The sequence below is a fragment of the Theropithecus gelada genome, chromosome 4 (genome assembly GCF_003255815.1).
Source record: "Theropithecus gelada isolate Dixy chromosome 4, Tgel_1.0, whole genome shotgun sequence".
NCBI lineage: Eukaryota > Metazoa > Chordata > Mammalia > Primates > Cercopithecidae > Theropithecus > Theropithecus gelada.
This window is the reverse complement of record NC_037671.1, coordinates 20,642,953-20,654,740: the sequence shown is the minus strand read 5'-3', so window position 1 is coordinate 20,654,740 and position 11,788 is coordinate 20,642,953. Positions and strand designations below refer to the sequence as shown.

The window sequence follows — 11,788 nt, the reverse complement described above, 5'->3', positions numbered from 1 at the left end:
GGAGACCCAATGCCTGGCCAGTCTGAAGTTGTACACATGCAGAACATTAACTGAAACCGCAACCAAACCTCATCAAATTCCCACTTACCCTGGCTCTCCTTTCTCTATTTTTTAATTAAATTTTTTTGTATTATTCCTATTCCAATTTTCCTGCAAACAGAGGCTCCCCTTCTTCTTGCACTCAAAAAAAAAAAAAATTCCACAATTCTGGTTTCTTTTCTTCATTTTCTCTCTTTTCATAGGCCTATATACTCTTCTATGTTTAATATCCTGGCTCATTTTATTCTTACTGACCATGATAACTTATCTTCTTTTTTATTCAATAGACTGTCCTCACTCTTGATCAATTTTATGCACTTAAATAGGCCATGTCATGTTTTTGCACATCAAACTGGAAAATGTACTAAGGTAGGTGGTATCCAGAGTTGAAGAAGTTTGGAGAAACAGGTTCAGTCACTTGTGGAAGTATAAGCGTAGACCTTCTTTTTGGAAGGGCAATTAGGCTGCATCCACCCAAATTCAGAATATCTGAGCCTTGTGAGTCCTTAATCCTCCTTTTAGAAATCTACCTTACAGAAATATGAGTGCTACAGGAGAGCAAGGCAAGCCAAGCATATGAGACAGCCATCAAAAATTCAAAACTTAGAAACCAGAATGATAGTACAATTTTTCTTTTTTTTTTTTCATTTAAAACAAGAAGTTTATTTAAACAACAAGATGCTTGATCTGAAGGGAAAACTATCTAGGATTCTTTTTTTTTGGTTTGTTTTAGTGTAATTTATCCCTACCTGAAGACAGATTGCCCTACATGTAACAGCTATGTAGAAAAACGTTATTAAATTGTCCTTGGTTTTACAATGAAAAACGAAAAACATTAAAATTCTCCAATTGAACAGGGTATGCAAGGAGTTTTATGTTTTGTTGTTGTTGTTGTTAAAACAGTGAGAGCAAAATAACTTACTGGAATATAAAGATAAGAGCTGGATGAGCATGCCACTAGTGGAGAAAGGGGGTATTTTCACAGAGTCAGTATTTTTCCCCATCCTGTCTCCACTTGACATCAGTTTGACCTCAGTCGAGACATACCATTGGCTGTTTGGTTTAAAAAAAATGCGATATGCTTGTGCACATACACCGGTTCCTTTACGTACAATAAAGGAATGGGGAAGGGGGAAATGAAAGAACAGAGAAAACTATACTGTAGTAGTCAGGATGTGGTGGAACCAAATTGCAGTTTTCTAATTGCAAATGTAATATTGGTCTTTAAAGAACAGAGTTCTGGAGTAAAGAAGCAGGTTCTCTTTTCAGTAGACACCTCCCGTCTGCTGTTGGAACACATCAATTGTATCTTCATCCTCCATGTCCAGCTGTGCAGGTGTGTCTGTTTCATTGATTCGTTGCCCATGAAATCAGAATCTGATCTGCCTCATTGACAATCCCTGTCGTTCACAATAGGCTTTCATTAGTTTACTAAGTGGTGTATGCCTCTTAATCTTAAAGTGCACCGCAGAACTACCCTGCCCCGCCACCTTCAAATTAATATGATTGTTGTTCTCAGTCTTGACTCCTTCCTTGGGCTTTTCGTCGGCCGTGGGGAGCTCCGTCGTCTCCTCAGCTGCCATTTCACAAAAGAGGTACCAGGTCCGCACCGAACGAGCACACAAGCAGCCCCAGGAGCGGCAGAAGAAGCGATAGTACAATTTTTCAATAAATCCAAAAGCTAGTTCATTGGGGGGGGGGGGGGAGGTGTGTTTGTGTATATATATATATATATATATATATATATATATATAGTGTGTAAAAGTCTGGCGATGTTAATTAAGAAAAACAGAAAAAAATATAACTATAGACATTGAGAATGAGAAATTATATTGAAAATACTGAAACAATTTTTAAAAAATAAAATGAAGTTGATGTTCAAGTTCATTCCAACAAATGTGAAAACCCAGAGAAAATAGGTTATTTCCTAGGAAAATGATAAGTTGCCAAAATTGACTTAAGAGAAAGACAAAAACCTAAAGACATTTATAATCACTAAAAAAATTTAAAAATCAAAATACCTGTCAAAAATAATTAACTTTCTTTTTCAGTTATTTTTAAATTATAATTTTATAGCTTTATTATTTGAGTTTTGAGACAATGCCTATATAATATTTGTATTTTGGAATTTGAGACATTAATTTTGAACTATTGTATGATGAATTTTTAAATATGTTCCATAAGATATTGGAAAAATGGGCTGAGCGTGGTGGCTCACGCCTGTAATCCCAGCACTTTGGGAGGCCCAGGTGGGTGGATCACCTGACATCAGGAGTTCGAGACCAGCCTGGCCAACATGGTGAAACCCCCCCCCCTACTAAAAATACAAAAAATTAGGCAGGCATGGTGGCAGATGCCTGTAATCCATGCTACTCGGGAGGCTAAGGCAGGAGAATTGCTTGAGCCCAGCCTGGGTAACAGAGCAAAACCCTGTCTCAACAAAGAGGGAAAAAAAAAGATATTGGAGAAATGGTTTATGTAGTAATTGGAACTTTCTAGCTGATCTTTAAACACCAGAATATTCCTTGTTTGTGAACCTATCATCTATTTTAATTATAAAAGTAATCCAAGCTTATTATAACAAATTTAAACCACAAAAAAGACAATTATGTTCGCACCCCAAAGGATTACCACTCACTGTTAAGTCAGTACATATCTTTCCACATTCTTCACTGCTTTTTCAAACATAAAAAATAAACTTTGAATGTTTTAATTTTTTAATTTTTGCTTTGTTATAATTAATTTATTTTTCCTGTATTCCTTGATTATGTTTCATTTCCTTTCCCTAACTTTTTGGCTGGAATGCTTATCATTCTATAATCTTTTGTCACTAAATTTTTATTGTAGTACCCACCTCTCTTCTTTGAATCAAGAATTATTTAAAATAGTAAACTTTTTTAATGCCTGCATAACTTTGGTTAAGTTTTCTTCTGTTAACTCTATTGTCTTGGACTTGGAGACTGGTCCATGTAATATTTATTTTTCAGTTTATCAATATTTTTATTAATATTTACTTTTCAGTTTATGCAAGATTTTCACTTTATCAAATATACTTATATTCTCTATTTTTAGAGTTCCAATAATCTTTCAAATCAATCTTAATTATATAATTCTGATTTCTTGTATTGGAGTCCATTTTTTTCTGCGTAGTCAGTCTGTCAAAGACAGAAATATATATGATAGCACACTACTTATATATTTTTAAAAATCCATCTTTTTGCATTTTTAATGGTTAATATACTTAATATATTAACAGCTAATATCTTTTCATGAAAAACAATTCAACACTGGCAGGTAGGATTCTAAGATGGTCTCTAAAATTCCTGGTGGCTAGTATAGATTTCACATAATATTCCCCTCCTCTTGAGTGTGAGAGACATCTGGGAATGTGGTTGGCTGTGAGTCCCATGATTAAGTTATGTTATATGAAAAAGTGGAAGGGATTTTGCAGATATAACTAAAGTTCTGAATCAATTTCAAGTTGATCAAATGATGGATTATCCTGAGTGGGCCTGACCAAATCAAGTGAGACCTTTAAAAGAGAGTTGAAAGGTCAGAAAATGGAAAGGGTTAGAGAGATTTGAAGTGAGAGAGAGCCCCATGCTGGCCTCAAAGAAGCAAACAGCCCTGTTGAGAACTGCCTATGGGAGGGGCCATGTGGCAAGGGCTTGCATGGCTTCCAGGAGCTAAGAGTGATCCCAGCCAATATCCAACAAGAAAGCAGACACCCCAGTCCTACAATCTCAAGGAACTGAATTTTACTAATGTAGGATACAGTAAATTCCTCTTCAAAGTTTAGCCTGTCAACTTCCTTTAAAATTCAAGAGAGAGAAAAATTGTTAAGTACAATGAATTCTGAGTTCCTCTTCAAAGAACCAGTATGTCAGTATGTTCAGCTTCCCTGTCCTTTGTTCTCCATTTTAAAGTTTAACGTCCTCATTCTTTACCCTCCTAGCCTGTATCACCTGTTCTGTCTTTAGGGATCCTTAGTCACATGCTCTGTCCTTAGTCACCCTTAGTCACCTGTTCTGTCCTTAGGCATCCTTAGTCACCTGTTCTGCAACTGTCCCTCCCACTAAAACTACTCACCCCACCACTCCGGCTTGTACCCTCACTCTCTTTAAAATAGCTAATCAGAATTAGCGTAGACTGTGCGGTCCAACCCTAGCCAATAGGGGAAAGACACAGCAGTAGGGGCTAGCTGCATGCATTAGGAATAAGACTCCCTTCCCCTCCCTTGTCCAGTGTGCTCTCACCATTGCTCCATCCGTGAGACGCATCCTTCTATAGAAGTAAATTGCCTTGCTGAGAAAACTTGCCTGAGTGCTATTTTCACTTGGTGGCACCAAGCATTTACTTCCAACACTAGTAACTTGAATGAGCTTGGAAGAGGATCCTAAACCCTAGATGAGAAGATGAGAACACACCTTAGCTGGCATCTCAATTTAATTTCAGTTTTGTGAGATCCTAATAGTAACCAATACTTTTATAAGCATGCAACTACCTTGTGCCCAGACTTCTGACCTACAGAAACTATTACATAATAAATGAGTAGTGTTTCAAGCTGCTGAGTTTGTAGTATTGTGTTATGCAGCAAGAAAACACAAATACAAACATATAAAGACTTCTGAGAGTTATATTTTTTGTGTTAATTAGATCCTTCATGATTATAACATAACCTCTTTTGTTCTGTTTAATATATTTGCTTTACATATTTTAATATATTTTATTTTATTATACATATTACTAATATTGTGATTTCTGTTTTCTTGGTGTTTGCTTTCATTTATTATCCCTTTGCCATCCTTTTAGTTCTAAAGTTGTGAGATACTTCTAGAAATAGTGTATGTATGTGTGTATATATATACTTGCTTAATTGAATTTTTTGTATTTTCATGATATAATTTGTCACATTTTATTTATTGGTGTCTCTTTTGATCTTAATTTTTCATCTTACTCTGTTATTTCTGTATCTTATTCTTTGTTCTGTTATTATCTGTACTTTGGTATATAACTATATTTTTGTTTTTCTGTTTTTCTGTGACTTTAGAAAGTATGCATTTAAACCTTGTTTTTAGGAATAAAAAATTTACATTTTTCTAAAGGATTCTTCTACTTGTGTATTTCTTTCAAGGCAGGGACTAGAATTCTTGTCCCCTTGTCCCCTTAGTACCAATCACATAGAAATGTTTAAAAAACGTGTGATTGGCCAAGTATGGTGGCTCGTGCCTGCAATCCCAGCACTTTGAGAGGCCAATGCAGGTGGATGGCTTGAGGCCAGGAGTTCAAGACCAGCCTGGGCAACATGGTAAAACCCCGTCCCTACAAAAAAAATAATACAAAAAGTAGCCAGGTGTGGTCCCAGCTACTTGGGAGGTTGAGGCAGGAGGACCACTTGAGCCTGGGAGGCAGAGGTTGCAGTGAGTTGAGATTGCACCATTGCACTCCAGCCTGGGTAACACAGCAGGACTGTCTCAAAAAAATAAATAAATAAAAATAAATAAATAAATACAAAACATTTGGTTTGCTGAATTGAAATCACTAGATTCTAAGCAATTGTGCTGGTAAGTAGCTTTTACCATTTTTTTTCAAATTAGCATTTTAAAATATTATTTGATTTTTCTCTTTGGGTTATATCATTTTCATGTCGGTTTTAAACCATTTTCTTCATGTGTACTGTCTTGAAACAGACACCTGTAATCTGAGACAAAAAATAAAATAACTTGATGGACTAGAATGTAATTACCTTCCTCTGATTTTTTTTTTTTTTTTTTTTTTTGAGAAGGACTCTTGCTCTGTTGCCCAGGCTGGAGCACAGTGGTACAATCTGTTTACTGCAGTCTCCATCTCCTGGGTTCAGGGGATTCTCCCGACTCAGCCTCCCGTGTAGCTGGGATTACAGGTGTGTGCTACCATGCCTGGCTAGTGTTTGTGTTTTTAGTAGAGACAGGTTTCAGCATGTTAATCAGGCTGGTCTCGAACTCCTGACCTCAGCTGATCCTCCAACTTGACCTCCCAAAGTGCTGGGATTATAGGTGTAAGCCACTGTGCCTGGCATTTTTTTTTTTTTTTTAAGAGATAGGATTCAGTCTGTTGCTCAGGCTGGAGTGAAGTGACTCAATCATAGCTTATTGCAGCAATCTCTTGGCTTTAAATGATCCACCTGTCTTGGTCTCCCAAAGTGCTGGAATTATAGGTATGAGCCACCGCACCTGGTGACAATCTGTTTTACTGATACATACTCACTTAATAATATATTGTGCACATTTTTCCAAGTTCTTGGAAGGAAGGTATTTCTGGTAATGGAACCAATAAATCAGAGGGTATATGATACATAAACCCAAATTTGTAATCACTTAAGTACAATGTAAGGTTATTTCTCATGTAAGTACCCAGGACGAGTACAGGTCAGTGAATGGCTCTCTTCCATATTGTGATTCAGAGACTGAGGCTCTTTCTAATGTGTTATTCTTGCATAACCAGAGTATACTGTCATCTGCATGATTTAGGCTGGTTGCCACACCTAGGATCTGGCTAGTAGAAGGGAAAGGGAACGTGGAGAAAATACACTGTCTTAAAAGACTGAGTCCTGAAGTAAGATTTACCACATTACTTAACACTCACATTCCTTCAAGGGGGATATAGTCACATGGCCATCCAACTGCAAGGGAGGCTGGGAAATGATAAGAAGGAGAGACTAGATTTTGGTACACAGCTAGTGGCACTGCCACAGGCAGTTTTGTTATATATTTGTTTAATTTCATACGTAAAAAATTTTAACACATTAATCTCATTGTAAAAGAATTATTTGTCTTTGAAGGTATCACAGGCACTTGTCAAATGGGCACACCTCTAGTTAGTGGCAGATCCAGAATGGACACAGATCTTTTGACACTAATGGCAAAGCTCTTTCTTTTTTTTCTTTTCTTTCTTTTTCTTTCTTTCTTTTTTTTTTTTTTTTTTGAGACAGTCTCACTTTGTTGTCCAGGCTGGAGTGCAGTGGTGCCATCTCAGCTCACTTCAACCTCCACCTCCCAGGTTCAAGCAATTCTTCTGACTCAGCCTCCCCAGTAGCTGGGATTACAGACACACACCACCATGCCCAGCTAAAACCCAGTAGAGACAGGGTTTCACCATGGTGGCCAGACTGGTCTTGAGCTCCTGACCTTGTGATCTGCCCACCTCGGCCTCTGCTGGGATTACAGGTGTGAGCCACTGCACCCCAGCTGGCAAAGCTCTTTCTAATGAATGATATGGACAGTAGGCAGGGAAATACTAAGTAGAAAAGGGCAGTGTCGTGGACAAAGCCCCATCCTCAAACCTGGGCCTGCAGCCCAAAATGAAACATACATTCCTGTTTTCCAGCTCGAAATGTTGCCTTTTCCAAAACCACCCTGGTCTACCCTGTCCCCCATCCTGTACCCATAAAAAGCCAGGCTCTACTGGCAGAGTGGCAGAGAAGGACAGGAGGAGCAGCCAGACATCGGAAACAAGAGAAGAAGCAGCTGGACATCAGAGAGAAGCAGCTTGACTTCACAGGGATGGCTTAATGGTGGGACCTTGAAGAAGTTTGGCCAGGGATGGCCAAACTCCAGGAGAAGACCACCTTCCCACTCCATTCCCTTTCCAGCTCCCCATCTGGCTGAGAGCCACTTCTACCATTCAATAAAATCCTCCACATTTATCACCCTTCAATTCATTCATGTGACCTTATTCTTCCTGGATGACGGACAAGGGCCCGGGTGTGGGTACAAAAGGCTGTCACACTGACCCTCCACTGAGCTGTATAACACTTAAGTCAACCATGGATGGCAAAGCTAAGACACTGCACTCTAACACATGCCCTCTGGGGCCTTGGGGTTGGCGGGCAACCCCTAGATGCTGCCATGGGCCTTCACAGAGTTCTGCTCCTGCTGGTTGCCCAGAAGCACTTGTCCTGGCCCCTGTACCACTCACCGGCATGCTCCCACTTCCGTAAGGGGTTGAGAGCTACAGGCTGAGTCCCACGAAGGGGTCAAGGGAACTATCCTGTTTCATTAATGCAAGGCTTACTTTACTTTTTTAAAAGTTAATGAAGTATGAGTTTTTTTTTTTGGTTTTTTTTTTCCACTAAAGATAAACACTATTAGAAATATCTCTGGTGAGAGGTTGAAGCTTTTTTGAGAGAGACTTCTATAAACTATAGAGTATGGGGTTAATTTAATTTAAGAAAATGGTTGTCTAGTCAGTTGGTAGAAGCAGCCTGTAGACCATATTGCTGGCATAATTATTTTAGATGCTAACAAATGAGAGAACATTTTGATAACTCCATGAAAATCTCTCAGATTTTAGTTGTTAACGATGGGACATCATTTCCTGAATTCCACATTCACTAAATAGGCTTCCATTAAAATATTCCTTTTTTATTCTTCAGATACTTGTATATCAGCTTTCATCATGTAGGGAAAGTGTTGACCACTTATTTGGTGAATTTGGACAGGTAATTTGGATAACTTAGGTTTTCAAATACTATTTTTCCATAGGTGTGTATAGTTGCTTTTTGCTTAACTTTACCAGATAAATAACAAAATCTCTGTTTCAATTTGCCTTTGTAGTCAGAGCTAAAGAAATGACTCATAATGGTGGTAGAAATTCCTGGTTATTTCAGCCAGCTTTTCTCTTTATCCCAGAACATAAAGAATACAAATAATTTACAACTCCTTTAAAAATCATATTGCTGTAAATTTATATCCTATTACTGAAGATAATATGTCATATATAGATCTTGTGAAATATTTCTCCAGACCTCTATACATCTTTTAGTAATGCTACAGGACAATGTCTTTAAATGTATGTAAAAGATCATAAATTTTATCATGCTTGATTGCAGGAGGCAGTCACTCTCCTAGAACAGAGAGTCTGCATCCTCCTAACTCTGATATGTTCTCTACAGCTTTTAAACTAAGGAATGCCTGCAGCAGGGGCTATCACAATATCAGTTGCATGCAGGGCCGGCTGCTGGAGGGCATGTGTCATTAGCATCACCCTGTGAGGGGATGCATACTATTCATTATGTGTGGACACTATTAAGCCCCACAGGGACAATAAGCAGGAAAGATCAGTCTTTCCAAACCTCATTCTCCCAAACCAAATCTACGGAACTATTATATTCATGGGAAGACTTCCCACTGTACATTTATTGACTTTTGAGTGAAAGAAATGAGGTCACAGAGTTATTATTAAAACTAACGAAAAATTTTTCAAATATATACCACTGATCAGTTGCTTGGATGAATTACTGAACTCAGGAAAGTACTAACTGATTTTCAATGAGAAAACCTGCCGGGCGCGGTGGCTCAAGCCTGTAATCCCAGCACTTTGGGAGGCCGAGACGGGCGGATCACGAGGTCAGGAGATCGAGACCATCCTGGCTAACACGGTGAAACCCCGTCTCTACTAAAAAATACAAAAAACTAGCCGGGCGAGATGGCAAGCGCCTGTAGTCCCAGCTACTCGGGAGGCTGAGGCAGGAGAATGGCGTAAACCCAGGAGACGGAGCTTGCAGTGAGCTGAGATCCGGCCACTGCACTCCAGGCTGGGCGACAGAGCGAGACTCCGTCTCAAAAAAAAAAAAAAAAAAAAAAAAAAAGAAAACCTTTGTGATATTGGTGAATGCAATTTAAAACCTGGCATTATAGTTTATTAAGTAGTGCATTTTCTTTGTCTGAATCTTCAGGTTATTATGAGGGTATCATTCTGTTGATGAAAAGAGTCAAACTCTGTAAAATATTTGAAGAGATTTATTCTGAGCCAAATATGAGTGACCATGGCCCATGACACAGCCCTCAGGTGGTCCCGAGGACATGTGCCCAAGGTGGTCCGGGTGCAGCTTGGTTTAATATATTTTAGGGAGATGGGAGACAGCAATCAAATACTTTAAAGATATACATTGGTTCTATGCAGAAAGGTGGGACAATCGAAGTGGGGAATGTTGGAGGTCAAGGTCTTAGGTAGATTTTAAAATTTTCTGATTGGCAGTTGGCGGAAAGAGTTATTATCAATAGAAAGGAATGTCTTGGTTACATTAAGAGGTTATGGAGACCAAAATTTCATCGTGCAGATAGCCTCCAGATAGCAGGCTTCAGAAATAATAGACTGTAAATGTTTCTTTTTTCTTTTCTTTTTTTTTTTTTTCGAGACAGAGTCTTGCTGTATTGCCAGGCCGGAGTGCAGTGGTGCGATCTCGGCTCACTGCAACCTCTGCCTCCCGGATTCAAGCCATTCTCCTGCCTCAGCCTCCCAAGTAGCTGGGATTACAGGTGCCCGCCACCATGCCCAGCTAATTTTTGTATTTTTATTAGAGAAGGAGTTTCACCATGTTGGCCAGGATAGTCTCGATCTCTTGACTTTGTGATCCACACGCCTCGGCCTCCCAAAGTGTTGGGATTACAGGTGTGAGCTGCCATGCCCGGCCGACCGTAAATGGTTCTTATCAGACTTAAGGTCTGTGTTGATGTTAATGCTGGAGGGTACAAGGAGGCATGTCCAATCCCCACTTCCCATCCTAACTTGAACCAGTCTTTCAGGTGAAATTTTGGAGTGCCCTGGTGGAGGAGGAAGTCCATTCAGATGGTTGGGGGACCTCAGTATTTTATTTTTGGCTTACATTCTGGCCTTATAATTTTATTTTTGGTTTGTAGTTCTTTGACTATTGACAGTCTTAAAAAACAAGGAAATAAAGTAGATTTAGGACTCAAATATTCAAAGTTGCAGTTTTAGGCAAAAATTATCTTTAAATATAAAATAATACATTGCCAGATGGGTGCGGTGGCTCACGCCTGTAATCCCAGCACTTTGGGAGGCTGAGGCAGGCAGATCACAAGGTCAGGAGTTTGAGACCAGCCTGACCAATACGGTGAGACCCCCGTCTCTAATAAAAATACACAAATTAGCCGGGTGTGGTGGCAGGTGCTTGTAATTCCAGCTAATCAGGAGGCTGAGGCAGGATAATTGCTTCAACCTGGGAGGCAGAGATTGCAGTGAGCTGAGATTGGGCCACTGCACTCCAGCCTGGGCAACAGACTGAGACTCCATCTCAAAAAATAATAATACATTGTATTGGAGGGAAACTGAAAAAAAATTTCTCTAACAGGTAAACATTGCCCTTTGTTAGTTGTATACTCTGTGCCAAGTTACTAAGCAAACAGTAGAGGAACAAAAACCATTTGGAGAAATTTGAGCTGGCTTACTCTTCACTTGTAGCACAGATACAAGCTGCATCATGTACAGAAACATTGAAATGGTTAAATATGCAAAAGAAATCTGTGACAGATTATAAAATCAGGTTGTCTCAGTTGAAGCAATTAAAGCCCTTAAAATTGCATCTGTATCTGAAGTGGTGCCGAAAGTGCCAATGGTTTAAAACAATTCTTTTGAAATGAACATTTTTAATGAAATTCACTTTTGGACTATTAAGTTTATGCAATGATTCCTAAGGATTTGGTATAGAAGACAAGGGAAGGCTCCAGACCCACAGATCTGTGAAAGGGAAGTATTTTGGGCCCCCAAAATCACTAAGCTAAAGGAAAAAGTCAAGCTGGGAACTGCTCAGGCCAAACCCGCTTCCCACTCTATTCAGTCACCCCTCTGCTCACTGAGACAAATGCGTATCTGATTGCCTCCTTTGGAGACGCTAATCAGAAACTCAAAAGAATGCAACCTGCAGTGGCTCATGCCTGTAATCCCAGCATTTTGGGAAGCCGAGGTGGGT

The 11,788-nt window shown here is 39.3% G+C and overlaps 1 pseudogene; it reads right to left on the bottom strand.

Moving 5' to 3' along the window:
- Positions 1 to 1,304: 1,304 nt before the first annotated feature.
- LOC112622524 lies at positions 1,305 to 11,301 on the bottom strand (annotated as a pseudogene).
- Positions 11,302 to 11,788: the final 487 nt, after the last annotated feature.